A 20,858-nucleotide genomic window follows, 5' to 3' on the forward strand; every position below is an offset into this window, starting at 1 on the left:
GCACTCACAGCTAAAAGCAAAATCGGCAGTATCTCCAAAAAGTAGTAATTTGAGTGACAAGAGTTCCTTAAGTTCCCTAAAACCACAGAAAACTATTCATCGTCGAAGAAACGGTGATCATCTTACACTCTTGAAGGTTTATCCATCAGTAAAGTCAATGTTTTCTAAAGGGGGAAGAAGCTCTAAGCGTGGAATAGGGCTAAAAAATGAAGAAGAAAAAAAGGGGAATTCAATTGAGGAAGCAATGGTCACTAAAGTAATAGCAGAGAATGGGCTGGAGAGTCAATCTATAAGACCAGAGGCGCTTTACCCCGTTGTAACTATACGCCAGAACAATGGGGGTGAATGTGGTATAGTGCCCCCTTTAATAGAAAGAAGAACTGATATGTGGCAAGCAGAAGGGGAGGGTAATACCTCGGAAATGGAGATGGAAATAGCCCTATCGAGGGTCGAGGTAGATGGTCTTCCTCAGGGCAAGGACATCAAAAAAAAGGAAGTCGTCCCATTATCTCCATTAGCAGATCTGGTAACCCTCTTTGATAATGCAAAAGACAATGTAAGAGAATCTCAGAGGTCCGTGCCGGATTGTCTATCGATAAAAGTAAGTGATCTCTCTCCTAGGATAGAACGGCTGATAGAACCCAGCTTATTCACCGGGCAGGCAAAAACATAGGATTTTACTTAACCGGACATTGCCACCCAACTAGAAAAGAATGCTGAACTGATGAAGCAGCTGGAAAAGTCCGGTACTCCAGGGTTGGACCCAGAGTTATATCCGGATAAAGAAGTAAATCTGTCACGAATAGGAGTTCAAACACATAAGCCAATCATGTACAGTAGCACACCTACTAATTTATCTTTGGCCACTGACTTGCAAGATTTATCAATTGAAGAGATATCAGTGGCAGGTGATAAAAGGGCAGAGAATTCCTTGTATTCATTGATTGTAAATGAGAATGCCGGGTCAGAGGAATTAATGAACTTCTTTTTTAAGTTGGAAAAAATCCTCTCCGCAATTTTATCTCTGCTGGAGAAAAGCACTTAAAACTCTGATCCCATTCTGGGAGTCCTCACGCCTATATTGGGAGGGGTTTTAGATCTTAAACACCATAGACAAGCCCTATTGTGTCCGAGAAATGCTTTCCCAGCACCCAGTAAAGCATGTCAAACGCATAATGTAATGCATAACACTGATATAGACTCCGCGGTGGGGGATCTAAAAGAACTGTCTGTGGGCTTTGAATGTACGTCTCCTAACAGAAATTTAATTTTAAGCCCTTTTTAAGTCAACCCTAATGAGTGTGTAAAGGTCCCTACGCCAGGGGAAAGGGTGAATATAAAGGTTTCCCCAGTCATAAATTCAGTGCGTGTTTTCCCAATTTTTAATAAGATTAAGTCAAAAGAACTTAAACTTCAGCAACCCGACGAAATAGTTAACATCTTAAAGTGTTGACTTGTGGGGGAGGCCTAATTAGTGAGTAAGGAAAATGCAAAAATGGCCGTAGGAGAAAGAAGAAGATGAAAAACCGCCGCTTCCCGAAATGTAAGCAGAGAAAACTGCGGTTCCAACCTGCAAGTGAAAAGGGAAATAGTTACATATCCCCCATTGATGAATATCTGTGGTGCAACCCAAAATGAATGATAGTTTAAATCTTGTGATGGAAAATATTTTTCAGCCGAATACTCCAATTTTTATGTTGAATGTCACTCTGAACAAAGACGGGGAAGATGAAGGCAGGATAAGTAGGGGTACTAGCAGTGGCTGTAGTTCTGAAATTAAATTGGCCAACATAAAAAGCTCCGTAATAGTCCCGAATGTAGAACCAAGAGGTGCTGCACATGAATCCAGTGAGCCTGATTTGACCTCAGTGTGTTCTGGGGATAGTCGGAGAATGACTATGGCTGCTAATAATAATACAGGGGGTAATTTAAACAGTGATTTTGCTAGGGGTCTGCAAGATATTATTTTAACTAGGTACACTGGCATTGGTGCTGGGCAAGTGAATAAGGTTTTAATTTTTAGTCCTCTCTTCGATGATGAATCAATGATATTGAATAGAAGTGCCCTCCTTAGAACTATATCTGAAATAGAGGACCTAAAGCTAATTACCAGTAAAGATATTGAACTGGTACACTTAGATTGGAGGTACAAACCCCATGTAACTAAAGCCACTTTCACATCGGGGGTAGTGTCTGCACTCGTTTTAGCAAATGTTAACGGATTCAGAAAAAGAGGAATAGATGTCCTTATTAATGCTGTTCCTCAAGGGGCCCCGTCCAAAAGCCTCGGAACATCTTATCAGCTGCAAGGGAAGGGATTTACTGAGTATGAGGGTGTAAATACTCATACAAAATTTGAGGACATGGAAATAACAGTAGGAAGGAAAACGGGCATAAGAGAAATTAAGTTTTCAGTTCCCTAAGTTCAGGAGGCCCTTAGAGTAGATGGAGAAGATGAGGTGTTAAAATGGAGCTGGGTTGCAAGTACCTTGAATGGGGCAAAAACATTTAATACAATGCCCATAGAGCGGGGGTAGCAAACTGGGGAACATTGTATCATTGAATATGGCGGGGCTAGGAAAAGTGAGTTACAAGCTTAAATCCTTAGTAGATCTAAACCCCAAGATAATGTGTCTCCAGGAGACGTGGGCAAGGGAAGAGTTCCAGCTAGAGAATTTTTATGTGTACTGCAGTACAGCAAAAAAAACTGTAAAGGGGCATGCAAGTGGAGGTCTAGCCATTTTGCTAAGTTGTGATATAGCATGGGACCCTGTGATATATACACACCCTTCAAATTGCTGTATTTGCGCAAAGCTGAAAATAGGAAAAGATAACTTGGGGCAAGCAATGTCTTTGTTTTTGGTAAATGTGTACATACCCCCAGGGAAGGCGTCTATCCTACTGGTTGACTCCATTTGCACTTTCGTGCAAAGCTTAAGCAATATGGAAGAAAGTGCACATATAATGATGGTAGGGGACTTTAATGCTGAGGTTAGGTAACAGCTCTATCTCGTCTTTCTCCAATTTCGAGTTGGACGAGGTTTGGTCTATTCCAGAATCAGTATTCCCGGCCCAGTTAAAATCTGACAAACGTGGCCTTTCCCTTTTGTAAAATCTTAGGAATCTTGACCTCGTACTTTTAAACAGCAGATTCCCAGGGGATTCGCCTGCAGCCTACACCTTTCATGGGATATATGGCCACTCCCTACTTGATTATATGGCAGTCTCTTTTCAATTGTTTGGGGCGTGTACACAGTTTAAGGTGCTCCCCACTAAGACGAGTGACCATAATATTCTGGTGGTAAATTTAGTTATAAACATCGAGAAGACTGATCTCTGGAATCAGAGGAATGAAAATGTAACTTACTCTCGAAACAACGGTGATACTTGTTGGTCATATAAGTCACTTCTGAACTTTCAGAGGGTATTTAAGAATATCGCATTTAGGCTAAGTCGGGAGAGCCCGGTTTAGAGATACGAAAGAGTTTTAGCTGCAATTAGAAAATTGGGAAGAAAGAAGCAAGGTAAAAGAGGCTCCCCTATAGTAATATTTTCCCGGGAAATTAAAAAAACTAAATAAGGAGATAAATGGGTTGATTAGAGCCCAATTTAGAGATCCAAGCTCACTAAGGCAGAAAGAGATATACAGATTAAAACAGGTTTGGAAAAGAAAAATGGCATCTGATCGGGGGCCGCTGAAGATGAAAAATGGGTCAACCTACGGGAAGTGGCTCTATCTGGGGATACTAGAAAGTACTGGGCATTGATAGCTAAGTATTCTGGTGGTACAGAAAAATCAAAACCCATGTTGATCCCAGAAAACAAATGGTTTATTTATATATCCCAACTGTATGACCCCAATCAACTAGGCGATCAGTCTGAGGGGGTTGTTAATAACTTAGTATTGGTGGATGATGGAGATGCACCAATAGGGTGGGAAATTGAAGTATACATTAAGGGAGCAAGATACTCAGGGGCAATGGGGCCAGATGATGTCCCTGTAGCCATAATAAAACAGGGTTGTGGTGATTGGGCAACATTTTTACATCCTTTGCTTGTCCATTGTTATAACAACGGGGACATCCCTTACTCCTGGAAGGAGAGTATAATAGTCCCGTTATATAAGAAGGGCCCCAAAAACTCCCCGGACAGTTTTAGGCAAATTTCCCTTTTAGATGCAACGGGGAAACTGTTTGCAAAGAGTATTCTTACCCACTTGCAAGAGTGGGTATTCAGAAATAATTTAATCTCCCTGGAAAAATCGGGGTTCCGTAAGAATAGTGGCACACTAGATAACATTTCTGTCCTGCAAACTCTAATCGAAAAATATCCTGTGGGACGGGGGATCCCGTTGTATACAGCATTTATAGATCTTTCAACAGCGTTCGACAGAGTAGATCGGGGGACGCTGTGGAGGAAATTGGTTACTATGGGGATCCCAGGGAACCTTTTAAGATTGATAATTGCACTCCACTCCTCAACGCGGACAAAAGCCTTGCTAGGGGGAACTCAAGGCCTCTCAAAGAAAATATCTACACACAACGGATTGAAGCAGGGGTGCCTTCTGGCCCCTTTACTCTTTTCAATCTACATTAATGACCTGCCGAGTCGGGTAAGAGAGCGTAAAGGGGACCCTCCCCAAGTGGGTAACCTAAAACTAAGTTGTTTGTTGTATGCAGATGATGCAATAATAATGGACTTAACTTCCATTGGGTTACAGAGACGATTGGCGGAATTGGTTAGGTATACAGAAGAATATTTTTTTAAAATAAATATTTCAAAGAGTAAAGTTTTGATTTTTAGTTACCAAGGTTGTAAGGTTAGAAAAAAATTGAAATGGTTTCTTGGAAATTGGAAGTAGTAACATTTTACCCTTACTTAGGAAAAATATTTACTAACAGGTGCTCTGCTAATTGGCACATGGACCACTGCAAAAGTAAAGCTATATCACAAACCTCTGCAATTAATCGCTTGTACTTGCAATGTGGGAAAAGACATTTCTCGTACATTATTGCAGTTTATAAAATAAAGATCCCTCCAACTCTGAATTATGCTAGTGAAACAATAGATGAATGTGAGTGGGCAAAGTTTGAGAAAGTGGAAGGAAAGATCTGGCACCAAATATGCAATCTGAGTCATGCTGCGCCAATCTCGGCACTTAGGCTCGAATTTGGCCTTCTCTAAACATATGCGTTATCAATGGCTGCTTGCTTAAGGTGGTGTAATGCTCTGATAAATAGTCAGGACAACTCATTAAGGGTAGCATTGCACAGGGAAATATTTGTAAACATGTTGTGGAACTGTGCAAGTTTTAGAAATTATTTAAAGGCTTTAAGCATTTTTGGTTTGGATTTTGAAGGGGCAGCAGTTTTAGACAAAACATTGTTAAAGCATATAATTAAAAAAAACTATATATGTGATTTCACTTGAAAGAGATCTGTAATTATACCTAATGAATGGAAGGATGGACTGTATTGTTGGGAGCTCCATTGTAAAAAATCCTCAGCCGCATGTTTTATGGAACCTGAATCATGGAGTTCGTAGAGTGATTTTGTTACTAAGATTGAATTTACTACCTTTGAGAATTGTAACTAGTTCCTGGGATGGTATTCCCAAATATAAAAGATATTGTCACTTATGTAATTGCGGTATACAAGATTTGAAACACGTTCTGATTGTGTGCCCTGCACTTCACTCAATACGACGCAGATACTTAAGGAATGGTTTTTTAAAGTATAATATCCCAACAGCAGAACAGGCCCGCAATTTTCTTCTGTTCCCTCCATCCGAACTGATGTGTTTTAAAATTTTCCGTTTTTTTAAAGAATTTTTAATTTTTTTTAAAAAAAGGTAATACGTTGAGGTGATCCATACGTTTTTAATAGTATTATGTGAAACAATGTATACTTTTGCTAAATAATCGCAAAGAGCACCTGCACTTGCTTATGACATGTTAGTTGCCTTAAGTAGATAACTTTTGCATATACTGCTGCGAGGGGAGGATGGAAAATATATATTTTTTTAAATCGCACAGAGCACTTGTACTTTCTTTTTTATGACATATGATTTACCATATGTATGTCATGAGATACATTGCTGCTAGTTATTTATTGATAAAAAATGTCCTGGAGAGAATATTTAAGGTATTAGCACTTTTTCAAACACTTTATAAAAATTTCCTGCTGCTATTATGATACCCTCCTAAAAAATCGCACTGAGCACTATCACTTTTTTATAACATATGATTTACCACTTGTATCATTGAAGATACATTGCAGCTAGTTAGTTATTGGTAAAAAATGTCCGGGAGAGAACATTTAATGCATTAGCACTTTTTAAAAAATTCCTGCTACTAGTATTATATTGTGATTATTTCCCTAAAAGAAGCTTTTTTACTGTTTGAGTTGTTTGATATTTGTATATTGCATTACAACTGTATATTATCTCTTCGGTGTGCCTTCCGTAAGTAGGTTACTATGATAGCCCATAGTGTGTTTTATCAAAAGAAGACTGTTTCAGCTGTAAGCGCGTCTGCCTTGAAATTATGTCGACCACTGTGGTGCCTAGACTAGCGAAGAAAATAAATTGTTTACTTTTAACTGGATGTATTTTAGTTTAAAATTGAAGTTGTAATTTTATGTTTTACATCTCTTCATGTATGAAATGATGTTTTATTTTGTATCTTATGTGGAATTCTTCGGAATTCTAAATCATAATAAATAAATTGAATTGACGTCCATCTCATATTATCCTAAAACCCATCATAGAAAGCGTCGGCAACTGGAGATATACAATAGGGAAGATGGAGGACCATCTATATCAGTGGCAGCAGCAACAATACCTAGCCAGAAAGTCCCCTTAGATGTCCAGACTACTACAGCAGATATGGCTCCACAGTTTCAAGAATGGCCACGTGTTGCATCGACTGTAGTGTTGTTATAACAGCTGGTCAGCCGTGTGTTCCAGCTATTCACAATGCTGCCAAACATCATACATGGTATTTTGTCATCCTTTTATGTTTTTTGCACATTTTATAAGAGGAGTTCATAGTGAGCAGCAAGAAGGCAACGCAAAGCTGAAGGACCCTCAAGTTCAATAGCAGCACAACAACAACAAACAGATATTCCATTCAAAAGTCCAGTCTCAACTTCAAGATTTGGCTCCATAGTTAACCCCAATGGCGTCATACTGCATGGATTGTGGAGTTGTAGTTAGTGCTGGAGAGCAGTTCATAATGGCCCTTCCCAATGCTGATAAGAATAATATATATATATATTTTTTGACCTTCACAGTTGTCCTACATTAGCAGCCATTTTATTATCTTACAAAATGTAATATCTATGTGTTATCCATGTTATTATCTTTCAATGTATTGTAACACTACTTACATATAACTTGCCATATAGACAAATCAAACCATCCGTCTACAAATAAATGCACAGGTAACGTTTGCCAGTTATCATAATTTCCTTTTTCATTTTTTAAATATAAGTCAACAGACTGTGTTTAAATCTTCTAGCAAGTGCATCAACAACATATAAAAACACACTCCGTTTTTTTTACAGAACACTATTAAATGTTGTGATCTCTTTTTTACAACAATCAACTGTATTATATGTGTCTTGTTCTGCACCTACTCCACTTAACAACTCCTCATTTTCCCTAGAATCCTGCTCAGGACCAAAGAAATTACCTGCACATCACCACAAACCTTTTCTACACCTGTCACACTACCATGCAAAAGTGCTCTACATAAAACATCCTTCTACCTAAAGATTGTATTGTTGATTAGTATAACTTATTTTTTGCTTTAAACTTCGGTTTGGAAAGATATGTATGAATTTTTGTAATATATCAATGGATTCCTGTCTAATATCAGAAACATTACTACATTTCAATGTGTATGTCAAAGCCAGGAAACATATTAATACAACTGTTTATGCATTCTTCAGAGACCTACCTCTGGGCTGTATCTATAACAACAGTCTGCATTTTGAAAACGTGGAATTTATAGAAATGATGTAGTGCACTTTACAGAAAGTCTGCATCTGGTCATATATACACAACAAACACAACAGCTCTAGTCAGAGCCACACTAGTACCTGAAATATTGTGAAGTGGTTTTCAAAAGGTTGTTTTTTGCCCTTTAGCTTTTGGGGATCTTCGCGGTGATCCCCACAGACTCGTCGCGAAAACCGAAAACAAAACAGACATTAAATGGCCACTAACACACCCAAATTTAAAATGTGAAAAAAGTCCATTCTGAGCATTGGCCTACACACATTACTATATACATATATCTTTCAAAACTTGTTTAAACTCTTTTTTTTGCACTAAGTTTCTTTAATAACCATCGTTTAGACCTATATACCATTTTCACAGTCATCTGGGAGGTAGGGATGACTTCTTTAACCGCGACGATCGCGCCTTTCCCATAAAGTAAAAACCCATAAATGCACACACATTACAGTGTTTACTGCACACTTCAATCTCATGTTCTTATAACGTATTTATAGAACAGCCATCTCTAAAACCTATTTTCCGTTTTCATGATCAGGGCTTACATTCACACTTCAATAGTAATGAGTGGGGCCGGGAATAGAGACGTAAACATAACAACAAATTCTGCCATACTATTAGGCCATGTGAGCTGAAAAACTATTATTTCGTTTTTTGTTTTTTTGGGAATTCCACTTTACATGGAAAGAGTCAAATAAGGACAGGCATCCTTTTTTTTTCTTTAAAGTGATGATTACTGTTTAAAAATTGGCAGCAGTCACATTGTTTTTATAACAGCATGGCATCCGCATAGCCCAGCTTTCCTTATGAAGATAATTTTCATGGTGGTAATAGCACTGTGTTCTAAGATGACGCGCTTCCTAAAAGTGGTCCGTCTGTTTTAACAGCCTAAGGCGTCTGTTCCGACGTGCTCAGTAATCACGGGCATCTTCTGCTAGAAGCTCTGAAATTGCATCTGTGAGTCCATACTTCAGTCCCTAAAACACACCTTTCACTGTAGCTGAATTGTTTACTTCTTTGGAATAAAAATAGAACTGACCATGCTGCCAAAACGAATGCATCTAAATTGGGAGTCCAAGTCTCCCCTGAAAGTTAGATACACTGCCAACGCACACACCACGTTTCATTTACAGCAATTTTCACTTCAATCACATAAATGAACAGGCTGCACCTTTCTCGGCGAGTAGGTGCCTAGCAGCTCTGTAAGGGGCTGTAGAACTGTGGGTCACCAAATAAGGGGCTGCATATCATCAACTGATTGTAAGGTTGCTGTGTTTTCGGTCAGTTCTTATTTGCACTTCGGTCTATAGAATAAATGCTATTGTGCTAATTTTCTATTTGTGGAAGTCAGTGTTTTTTCAGTGAAACAAGAAATAAATTGTAATTGTTATTATTCCTGTAGATAAAATAGGAAACTTTGATTAATCTTCACGAAAAAGAAATACCATGCTGAATTGCATCTGCAAAAAATGACCCCACATGGCCCATTCTGTAGAGAAGGGATGTGCTCTTCTTCATTATAGCTTAGTCTAAATTTTTATTGATACTTTATGTTGAAATTTTTTACAATTATCGCTAAGGAAAGTAAATTGGGTTATTGAGTTGCTATATGTACCACTGTATACGGGATACATGTATATCCTTAAAAGTGATACAAACTCGTATTTCGCAACTGTGAAATGTAGATGGGAAGCGCCACCTAAAAATGAACAGTCAGAGATAGGGTACAAGAACAGCACCTTTTTTACTTGCTTTATTGGGCTCCTTCTTTTGACAAGCCAAGATGTATGCTCTTTTACCTCCTGCACTCGGCAGGCCATGTGGCACATGGAACATATTCAGGAGCAAATGCCAAAAGGAAGGAAAAAGGGCTTTATAAAAAAAGGGACGTAGATGTGTAGACACAAACCTCCTGGTGGAAAAAAGTGAAGGAGACTGGGGAATAAAGATTGATGACGAATCATTCCTAGGAGATGAATACGCAGATGTTCTACCACGCAATAATGTGTAAATAAAGATACTAACTGAGATTAATGATTTATAATAGAATATATCATAGAATGAAAATGTATTATTAAACATTGTTTACAGAATGGAACTAGAGTCCTTCCTCTGGTGCTCCCAGTTCACAGCTTGATATGGCTGAGATACCCGCCACCCCCTCTCAACACAATCCCCAAAGGAGGGAAACCGGAAACAGTTCTTGAAGTTTTTGGAAGTGGGAGGGAGTGACCCTCCCGGCCGTATTTATTAAACAAAAAATTAAAACATTTAAACATTAATGTACAATTTCATACCACATTGCGATGTTTGGCTAACCTTAACAGATTCTCTAATACAGAGGTTCTCCTAGCCGAACTAACATCCTACAAAACATTTACTTGAAATATTGAAATTGTACATCCTAACGTTTAAGGGCCAACGGCAAGGTCGTAACCGGTGTCAAGATCCCTAACCAGACATACCCCCCCCACTTGGGAGGGGCGACAGCACTGAGGCGTACTCAAGTGCAACTACTACCAATTTCCCTTGACTTGACGGGGGCACTTATCAACTCGACGCCAGTTAAAGGTCGTTCGAAAACTCGTGTGAGGTATCTAGAAGGTATCGTAGACCTCCCCCCAACCCCACACAACTTACCGCATCTGCCGTCGCAGATGTCACTGGCCCCGGGAAATTCCCCAGGAGGGGGCTGTAACCCCTCCTACACAGGAAGGGGCCTTGACCGCCTTTCCTCTTCTTTCGGCGACCCATCCTTAGAAGGGACCGCCTCCCCGTTGAGGGGCCAAAGGCCACCTCCCCCGAGCGCTCCCATCCGTGTTGGGTGACGCCCACTCATAGGGATCTTCCAATTAGTGCTCACCGATCATGACCTTACCGCCCGACCAAAATAAATACGACAAATGCTAACTAAACGAAGCTACATTGGCCACTATGACCGAAAAAAGCCTGTTTATAAATGGACCTTAAATCCGAAGTTCTTTAATCACAAACTTGTAAAATTAGACCCAATCTTTATTACACATTCAACATAAACATAACACTAAAACAACCTGTAAACGAAATAGAATAAATGATCAATTTTATTAAAACAACTGGCTGTCCTCAGGGGCTGGTGGGTGGGTCAAAATTGGCTCTTCGTTCCGTCTCGAGCTCACGTGCAGCGAGGAGGTGCAGCTTTAGAGCACAGGAACAAGAGGATGTCTTCTGGTCTTGCGTCCCTTTTTATCCATCTTCAGGGCGGGCATAAACCCGCCCCTGCCTGCCCCGAGGGCGTGGCCGGCCGCGTCAGTGTCTAGGCCAGCCCACTCTAGGGCGGGAAAAAGCGCGCCCCGGCTACGCCGCTTCGGGCATACCAGCAGAGACGCGCCTCCCGCCCAAAATGGCTTCCCGGGGGGATCGAGGCACTCTGCCATACGTTCGGGGGGACCGAGTGGTCGCCCCTTTCCATATGGCTGAGATACCCGCCACCCCCTCTCAACACAATCCCCAAAGGAGGGAAACCGGAAACAGTTCTTGAAGTTTTTGGAAGTGGGAGGGAGTGACCCTCCCGGCCGTATTTATTAAACAAAAAATTAAAACATTTAAACATTAATGTACAATTTCATACCACATTGCGATGTTTGGCTAACCTTAACAGATTCTCTAATACAGAGGTTCTCCTAGCCGAACTAACATCCTACAAAACATTTACTTGAAATATTGAAATTGTACATCCTAACGTTTAAGGGCCAACGGCAAGGTCGTAACCGGTGTCAAGATCCCTAACCAGACATACCCCCCCCACTTGGGAGGGGCGACAGCACTGAGGCGTACTCAAGTGCAACTACTACCAATTTCCCTTGACTTGACGGGGGCACTTATCAACTCGACGCCAGTTAAAGGTCGTTCGAAAACTCGTGTGAGGTATCTAAAAGGTATCGTAGACCTCCCCCCAACCCCACACAACTTACCGCATCTGCCGTCGCAGATGTCACTGGCCCCGGGAAATTCCCCAGGAGGGGGCTGTAACCCCTCCTACACAGGAAGGGGCCTTGACCGCCTTTCCTCTTCTTTCGGCGACCCATCCTTAGAAGGGACCGCCTCCCCGTTGAGGGGCCAAAGGCCACCTCCCCCGAGCGCTCCCATCCGTGTTGGGTGACGCCCACTCATAGGGATCTTCCAATTAGTGCTCACCGATCATGACCTTACCGCCACAGGCCGGATAGTTGACCGGCTATCCGGACCCCCCACAAAAAACTCCTACCTAAAGGTCATGTCTCAACGATTTTAACCATGCTAAGAAGTCTCCTAAGAGTAACTCATTCCCCACCCAAGACAAATGCACACCATCCCCCAAATACATACTGTCATCATTAATACAGCTATGAGAAATCGAATGCAATGTCCTGGAACGGAACAACCTACTCACTTTATTGTTAAGCTTTCTAACAGAATGGTTCAAAGCAGGAATAGAGATAGCCCCCGCCACGCTTTTCGTGGAATCATATGGGACCATGCAATCGTGCACCCCGGAACTCTCCTCGCCAACCAACTTACAGTGGAAAGCATTGCCTCCAGGAGTAGTCGTCTACCGATGGTGACCAAATCATTGCCCCCAGCATGCACTATAACTATAGACGGCGGTGACCTTGTCCGCCCTAACAAACCCTCGAAAAATGTTTGAAACTGGTCAATACAGAGACCGCCCCTTCCGTAGAAGGACATCCTGTACCCGTATTCCCCAGCCACGTGAATCATGTCACCTGCTTTGAATACGTCCGCGGCACGCCTCACGTATGAGTGGCCCACGACCCACACCTCCTTTTTCACAGCCGGTGATGTCTGACCGCTGGCCCGGTGTAGGGTCGACTGCATAGTCCGCCCCGCCTCGTAGGCTTGCGTAACTGAAAACCAAACAAAGACAAGAAGCGTGAGTACATTATTACAGCTTCACAACATGTGCAACCGCACGTATCTTTTATAACAATTGGAGGACCAACGCCCCACTCGTTTCACTTGCTCAACATTAAGACCCCTGGCTGTAGCTTCCGTAGCAGCCCCTATCCGAAAGGAATGGGTCCCAAATTCGCCCGGGTTCAAGCCCGCAGCGGCAATTGACATCGCAAGCACCCGCTGAAACTGAAATTTCGTCAGTGGGGTGGCGTCAGCGTGTCTTAACAAAGTCCCCCCCCATGATGCCACCCTTCGTGCTAGGTAATCCTCTAAACACTTTACCGGACATATGGAGGACCCAGGAATCCTGCGTATGATGACGCAGTCACCCATCCCATCTTGGTCAGTCTTGGACTTTACAAAGGAGACAGTCATTGTTTCTCCCCGTATCTGAACGTGTTCTTGGCACAAACCCCCCGCCACATCTAGTTTGTTCCTTGCAACCAATTCGCTTACCCGCATTGCTCCGTGAAATGCTAGCGTAAAAGCGGCTCGGAACAGCACCGCCTCAAACTGAGATGAACATGTGGCGGGGAGTGTGGCCAACAACTGGGACAATCTATCCAAACCTATAGGGCGCCTTTCATCTACTCTGCGACCCTCAAGGCGTTGCCACCCACGCAGCGCTTTCTGTACAACGAAAGACGCTGTTGGGTCCTGGATAGCGTGTGCTCTGGCAACAAAGGAAATGGCAGCACGATGCCTCTGGGCCGTAGCCACCGATTTCCCAGCCCTACGTAAGGACATCAGGAAATTCACTACCCATTCCTCGTGACCCCAAAGTCGCTCTCTATCACTCCCCAAAAAGGCTAAATAGGCCCGAAACGCCCCTTCGTATGTCTTCCTCGTCCTTGGTGCTAGACTCTCTCCCACGAGGTGACGAAGTTCGGGGCACAGAGAGACCAGAGAGCTTCGGGAAAGGGTGCCGGCTCTGGGTCCGCTGAGGGGAGGAAACCCGAAAAAGCCTGCATTTGAAAACGAGACAGTGCGTCAGCCGCCTGATTCATCACCCCTGGAACATGCTTTGCTCTGAATAGCACGTTCAATTGCATACACAGTAAGACAATTTCTTTAAGCAGTCTTAAAATCATTTTACAACGTGCTGCCTGACTATTGATGCACTCGACCACGGTCATATTGTCAGACCAAAATATGACAGAGTGATCTTTGAACCCATCGGGCCATGTTCTCAAGGCCACCAAGATGGGAAACAGTTCCAGGAAAGCAATATTACTCGTCAGACCATTCTCATGCCACCATGTCGGCCATCTTTGTGCCGACCATTTCGTGCCGAAGATGGCGCCAAAACCTATGCTTCCTGCTGAATCCGTCCACAGCCCCAGCTCTTCTGAAGACACGGCTGGTTCATTCCAGACGATTCTACCATTGAAGTCCGCCAGAAATGCTAACCAAATACGCATGTCCTGGCGGATCTCGGCCGATAGTCTCGTGCGATGATGGCACTCTTTAAGGCCGACCATCGCTTGGGCAATTGAACGGGAAAAGGGGCGGGCCATTGGTATTACCCTAAGGGCAAAATTCAACTGTCCCACCAACTGCTGTAATTGTTGCAGCGTAACTTTCGATGCATTTATACACACTTGCAGCGCAGCCCTGAACTTCAACACTTTCTCAGCTGGCAAACGGAAACACCCTTCAATGGAGTCCAACTCGATCCCCAGAAACTCGAGGCAAGTCGTAGGACCCACTGTTTTACCTGGCGCCAATGGCACACCAAACTGTTTCATTAACACACAAAATTCGGCCAAGGCCCGGCCACATTCAAGATCCCCGGCTGCCCCAAGAAACAGAAAATCATCAAGGTAGTGCATCACATCTTGGAAACCTGTTTTCTTTGTGAAGACCCATTGTAGAAAACTACTGAATTTCTCGAAATAAGCACAGGATATAGAGCACCCCATTGGCATACACCTATCCATGTAATAACAACCCTGAAACATGAATCCTAGGAGACGCTGGTCGTCTGGGTGTACCGGGAGCAATCGGAACGCTGACTCGATATCTGACTTCGCCATCAGCGCCCCGGGCCCCAGGCGATTTAAAATGGCTACGGCCTCATCGAAGGATGCGTACCGCACCGAACACACTTCTGGATCGATTGCATCATTTACGGAAAGACCTCGTGGAGCTGATAAATTATGAATCAGTCGGAACTCACCAGGGTCTTTCTTGGGGACTACCCCTAAGGGAGAACAAACAAAATTCTGGACCGGGGGTACACTAAACGGGCCGGCGACCCGACCTCGAGTCACCTCCTTCCGGATCTTATCCTGTACTACGGTCGTATGCTGCAGGACCGAAAGTTGGTTTTTACACTTTTCCACACCCTGAAAGTCCCCTACCGGGATGCGGAAACCATACGAAAACCCGTTCCGCAGCACCCCAGCAGAAGTACGATCCGGGTATTCACTGAGCCAGGGAATCATCGCCAAGGTATCAATTGGGGTAGGTAAAGGCGCCCCTCGGACTATATTAGACCTGTTTGGCACCTCCTCTCCCCCCATTATCACCCGTTCTGGCTCTGCACGAGGTCTCAGGATGGGACGACCCACAACCACTACATTCATGTTTGAATTTACACGATCCCTGGGGTCTAGTACATTTACCTCTGTTGTAATTAAAGCAGAAACCCTTTTTCCCGGTATTGCCGGCAGGTTTCGAGTAATCGTCGGCACCCGTACCTGATCGAAAGGGCGTCCCCGCATATTGCCGGGAGCATTCGCCATTACTTCCCACCAACGGCATTTTCAACATTCCTGACTCCTTCATTTTATCCCAAGTCAAGGAATCATAACAATCCCAGGTTAAACTTTTATTATGCTCTTTTTCCTTTCTGAACAGATTATCGTAACAGAACCAATGATTGCCCTGGTGCGATGTCGAGTACCCCATGATTCGTGATTGATAGATTGGGAACTCGGAAAGCAACTCAGGTCTACGTTCCCCCAAGATTGATGTAAAGATTCCCCAAGCGTTGCCCCAATTGCCGATATTCTCATTCACTTTAAAGGCGGCCATTTTTGCGCGCCAAACACTCGGATGCATGAGATCCTTCTGACTCTTTACATGCTCTACCTCATAATGATCAACAAGCAGTGAGAAAATGTTCACATACTCCCCCGCCCAAATCTTTTCCTTAATTGCCAAAGGAACATGTTGCCCCAACTTTTCTCTCCGAGAGGGTGTTGACTCATCCCTCGCGATCGGCAATGGCCGCTTACCTGCACCTGACGCTGCCTCTGTGGTCGCAATCGTCCCTGGTATCTTGTCCCCTACTGCAGCCGGCACGGGCACCTTGGCTGCTCCCCGTTTCTCCCGCAATTGCTGTATCAGCGCCTGCGCGTCGACAGCCGTGGCGCCCTCGTTACCTTTTCCCAACCACGCTGCCAATTGTGCTGCCAGCTCGGGCGGCATATCATCCTCGGACACGGGGGTGACCACAACGGGAATTGGATTCCCCTCCTCCGGCACGGGAGTTGGAGCCTCGAGCGGGGCACTGGGACCCGGGATGTCTTCACCCGCTGCCCCCCTCCTGGGCCTCTTGTTTTTCCCTCCCGGGGCTGCTCCCGCCAAAGGACGTTTTGGACCCCCTTCCCCATTCTTGTCCACCCGCTTCTTTAGCTCGGACATCTCCTTCATGAGAACCCGCAGCATCTGGTCAGTAGTCATGCGCTTTCCCATCTTCTTCGGCATTCTCCAACAAAGTAACTGTAAAACAAACAAGAACGATTAAAACGCTCAAAATTGGCTCTTCGTTCCGTCTCGAGCTCACGTGCAGCGAGGAGGTGCAGCTTTAGAGCACAGGAACAAGAGGATGTCTTCTGGTCTTGCGTCCCTTTTTATCCATCTTCAGGGCGGGCGTAAACCCGCCCCTGCCTGCCCCGAGGGCGTGGCCGGCCGCGTCAGTGTCTAGGCCAGCCCACTCTAGGGCGGGAAAAAGCGCGCCCCGGCTACGCCGCTTCGGGCATACCAGCAGAGACGCGCCTCCCGCCCAAAATGGCTTCCCGGGGGGATCGAGGCACTCTGCCATACGTTCGGGGGGACCGAGTGGTCGCCCCTTTCCATACTATACAGAATTATTAATTCTGACACAAGTATCTCTCTGTCATAAATTTTCCATTCTTGTGATAAGACCCTTTATCTGTAACCACATCCTTGATGGATCATTTTTTCATTTAAACCAGGTAAAACTTGTGTGTTGACATTTTCTTGTACATTATAGAATGCCATTATTTGACTTCTGATTGGCATAATCCTTATAAAAACATTTTTTTATTGAGAATTAAAAAACGGTACCAAGAAATACAAGTAATTATACATTAGTTAATGCAACACATTTCATAGAAAAATCAGATCTGTTCATAAATACAATTCAATATTATTTCAAAGAACGGGATGGAGGACAAAGATAGAAATACATATATAAATAAATATATAAATATGTATCATAAAAATAGACACATGACCATCTCTGCACATAAGCGCATAACCACCTAAGATTTTACCAACAATAATATATTATATCAAAACAGATCAATAACAACCTAACCCGACTGATTGAAGATTAAAGGACTCTGCCCTCCCTCCATACTTTCAACGGGGCCCACATTTTACATCCAAAATCCCATAATTTCCTACCTTTATGTAAATAAAGAATAGATTCTATATTGTGAATAGCAAGAAGTCTGGCCAACCACATTGAAAAGGTCGGGGTCGAGGGGTCCTTCCATGCAGCTGAAAGCAGGATCCGTAGGACGGCCACAACCAAAAAAATAAACGCCTCAGTTTCTCTGCTACTAAAACCCAGCTTACTGTCAATCAGAAGAATCATCACTGTTGGGGATAGGCTGATCTTCGAGCCTAGCAGCCCCTCTAGTCAAGTCAAGTCAAGTCATAAAATTTATATAGCGCACTACATACCCAGAGGGTCTCAAGGCGCTTAGGGAGGGGAGGAGGATTACTTGTCAAATATCCACGTTTTAAGTTGCTTTCTGAATGCTAGGTGGTTCTGGGTAAGGCGAAGGTAGGTGGGAAGTGAGTTCCATGTTTTAGCTGCCAGGTAAGAGAAGGATCTACCTCCCATGGTGGTCTTGTTGATACGAGGTACAGTGGCGAGGGCTTGACTGGAAGATCGTAGTTGGCGGGAGGGGGTGTAGAAGGACAGTCGTGAGTTGAGGCATTCTGGTCCGATTTCGTAGAGAGCTTTGTGTGCGTGGGTTAGAAGTCGGAAAGTGATCCTCTTATTGACGGGTAGCCAGTGGAGGTTTTTCAGGTGACCAGAGATGTGTTCGTTACGCGGGATGTCTAATATGAGCCTGGCTGAAGCGTTCTGGATGTGTTGGAGATTTTTCTGGAGTTTAGCGGTAGTGCCTGCGTAGAGGGTGTTTCCGTAGTCCAATCGGCTCGTGACCAGAGCATGGGTGACTGTTTTTCTGGTTTCGGTGGGGATCCAGCGAAATGTTTTTTTGAGCATGCGAAGAATGTTGAAACAGGATGAGGAGACGGCATTGACTTGTCTGTTCATTGAAAGTGAAGAATCCAGGATAACACCTAGGTTCCGTGCGTGGTCTGTCGGGATGGGTGCTTTTCCAAGGGCTTCCGGCCACCAAGAGTCGTTTCATGCAGAGGGGGAAGTACCTAAGATGAGGACTTCTGTTTTATCTGAGTTCAGTTTCAGACGGCTGTCTTTCATCCATTCGGCAACTTCTTTCATTCCTTCGTGTAGGTTAGTTTTGGCGGTGCTGGAGTCATTGGTGAGTGAAAGGATCAGTTGAGTGTCATCCGCGTAGGAGATGATGTTGAGGTTGTGTTGGCGTGCGATGGCCGCGAGGGGGCTCATGTATACGTTGAAGAGGGTGGGACTGAGTGAGGATCCTTGTGGTACGCCACAGATGACTTCAGTGGCCTCGGACTTGAATGGTGGAAGGCGGACTCTCTGGGTTCTTCCGGTGAGGAACGAGGTGATCCATTCAAGTGCTTTTCCTTGTGTTCCGATGTTTCTGAGGCGTTGTAAAAGGGTGCTGTGGCAGACTATGTCGAAGGCTGCAGAGAGGTCGAGGAGGATGAGGGCGACTGTGTCTCCCTTGTCCAGTAGAGTTCGAATGTCGTCTGTTGCTGCGATGAGGGCGGTCTCAGTGCTGTGTTTTGCTCGGAAGCCAGACTGTGAGGAGTCGAGGGATTTGTTGGCTTCGAGGAAAGCGGCGAGCTGGTTGTTGACAGCTTTCTCGATGACTTTGGCCAGGAAAGGAAGGAGCGAGATGGGGCGGTAATTTTTGAGTTCGGTGGGGTCCGCTGTGGGTTTTTTCAGAAGGGCGCTGAGCTCAGCGTGTTTCCAGCTTTCCGGGAAGGTGGCGGAGTTGAAGGAGCCGTTGATGACGTCTCTGAGGTGCGGTGCTATGACGGAGTCTGCTTTGTTGAAGATGTGGTGAGGACATGGGTCTGTGGGGGATCCTGAGTGGATGGAGTTCATCAGGCGGATGGTGTCCTCAGTGGAGATTGGGTTCCATTCGTTAAGGGTGTTCAAGGGGGTGATGGTCAGCATATGGTTGGGTGGGTTGGTCGCCGGGTTGGTTGTCGAAGCTGTTGTGGATGTCTGCAATTTTGCTGTGGAAGAATGAGGCTAGGGAGTCGCAGAGGACTTGAGAGGGGGTGATGTCGTTGGAGTTGGCCGAGGGATTGGTGAATTCCTTTACGATGTTGAAAAGTTCCTTGCTGTTGTGGGCGTTGTTGTCTAGTCGATCCTTGAATGCTGTTTTCTTGGCCTTTCGGATTAGTTGGTGGTGTATGCGGGTGGCGTTTTTGAAGGCGTCCTTGGTGCTGGTGGTTGGGTTGTTTTTCCAGGCCTTTTCGAGGGAGCGGCAGAGTTTCTTGGACTTCTTAAGATCATCGTTGAACCATGAGGCCTTTTTGCTGCCAGGTTTGCTTTGACGTTTTTTCAGTGGTGCTAGGATGTCGGCGCTGTTGGATAACCATAGGGTGAAGTTGGTGGCGGCTTGGTCTGGGTTAGAAGAGTGGGCTGGGGTGTTTAGAAGGAGCAATGAGGAGATCTGGTCGATGGTGATTTTGTTCCAGTTTCTTTGCAGAGTCGGTTGGGGGTGGTTGATGGGTTTCGGCTTGTTGTAGGTAAAGTGAACGCAGCTGTGGTCAGTCCAAAGGAGAGCCGTAGTGTGGCTGAAGGAGACGTGATTGCTGGAGGTGAAGATAGGGTCGAGAGTATGACCTGCTATGTGGGTGGGGGAAGTGACCAGTTGTTCAAGTCCAAGGTTGGCGAGGTTGTCCAAGAGGGTGATGGTGTTGCGGTCGTTGTTCTTTTCAAGATGGAAGTTGAGGTCTCCCAGAAGGATGTAATCTTTGGAGGGGAGCGCGTGTGGAGTGATGAAGTCCGTGATGTCTTCACTGAATTTTGTGCGGGGTCCTGGTGGCCTGTAAAGGAGGGTGCCTCTGAGTGTGGTCTTGTGGTCGATGTGGATCTGGAAGTGAAGGTGTTCAGAGTTGGCGAGATTGACGTCAGAGCTGGTTGAGATGTGGATTGATTTTTTATGGACGATAGCGATTCCTCCTCCTGTGTGGCCGGAGCGGTCCTTGCGAATGATCTTATAGTCTTCCGGGATGGCAATGGTGATGTCTGGGGCGGAGGAAGCGTTCATCCATGTTTCTGTTAGGAAGGCGACGTCCGGAAAGATGGTGTCTAGTAGGTTCCATAGGTCAATGGCGTGCCTGTGGACCGATCGGGTGTTGAGCAGGATGCATTGTAGGTGGTTGGGGTCGGGAGTCAGAGGTGTGAGCGTAGCGGAGTTGGTGACGGTACCGAAGAATTTGCAGGAATTGCAGGAGAAGGGTCCATGGGTGTGTCCAGGAGCGGCTTGGACGCAGTTGGGGGCGCG

Source organism: Lissotriton vulgaris, chromosome 1_1, assembly GCF_964263255.1.
Source record: "Lissotriton vulgaris chromosome 1_1, aLisVul1.2, whole genome shotgun sequence".
In the NCBI taxonomy this organism is placed as follows: Eukaryota; Metazoa; Chordata; class Amphibia; order Caudata; family Salamandridae; genus Lissotriton; species Lissotriton vulgaris.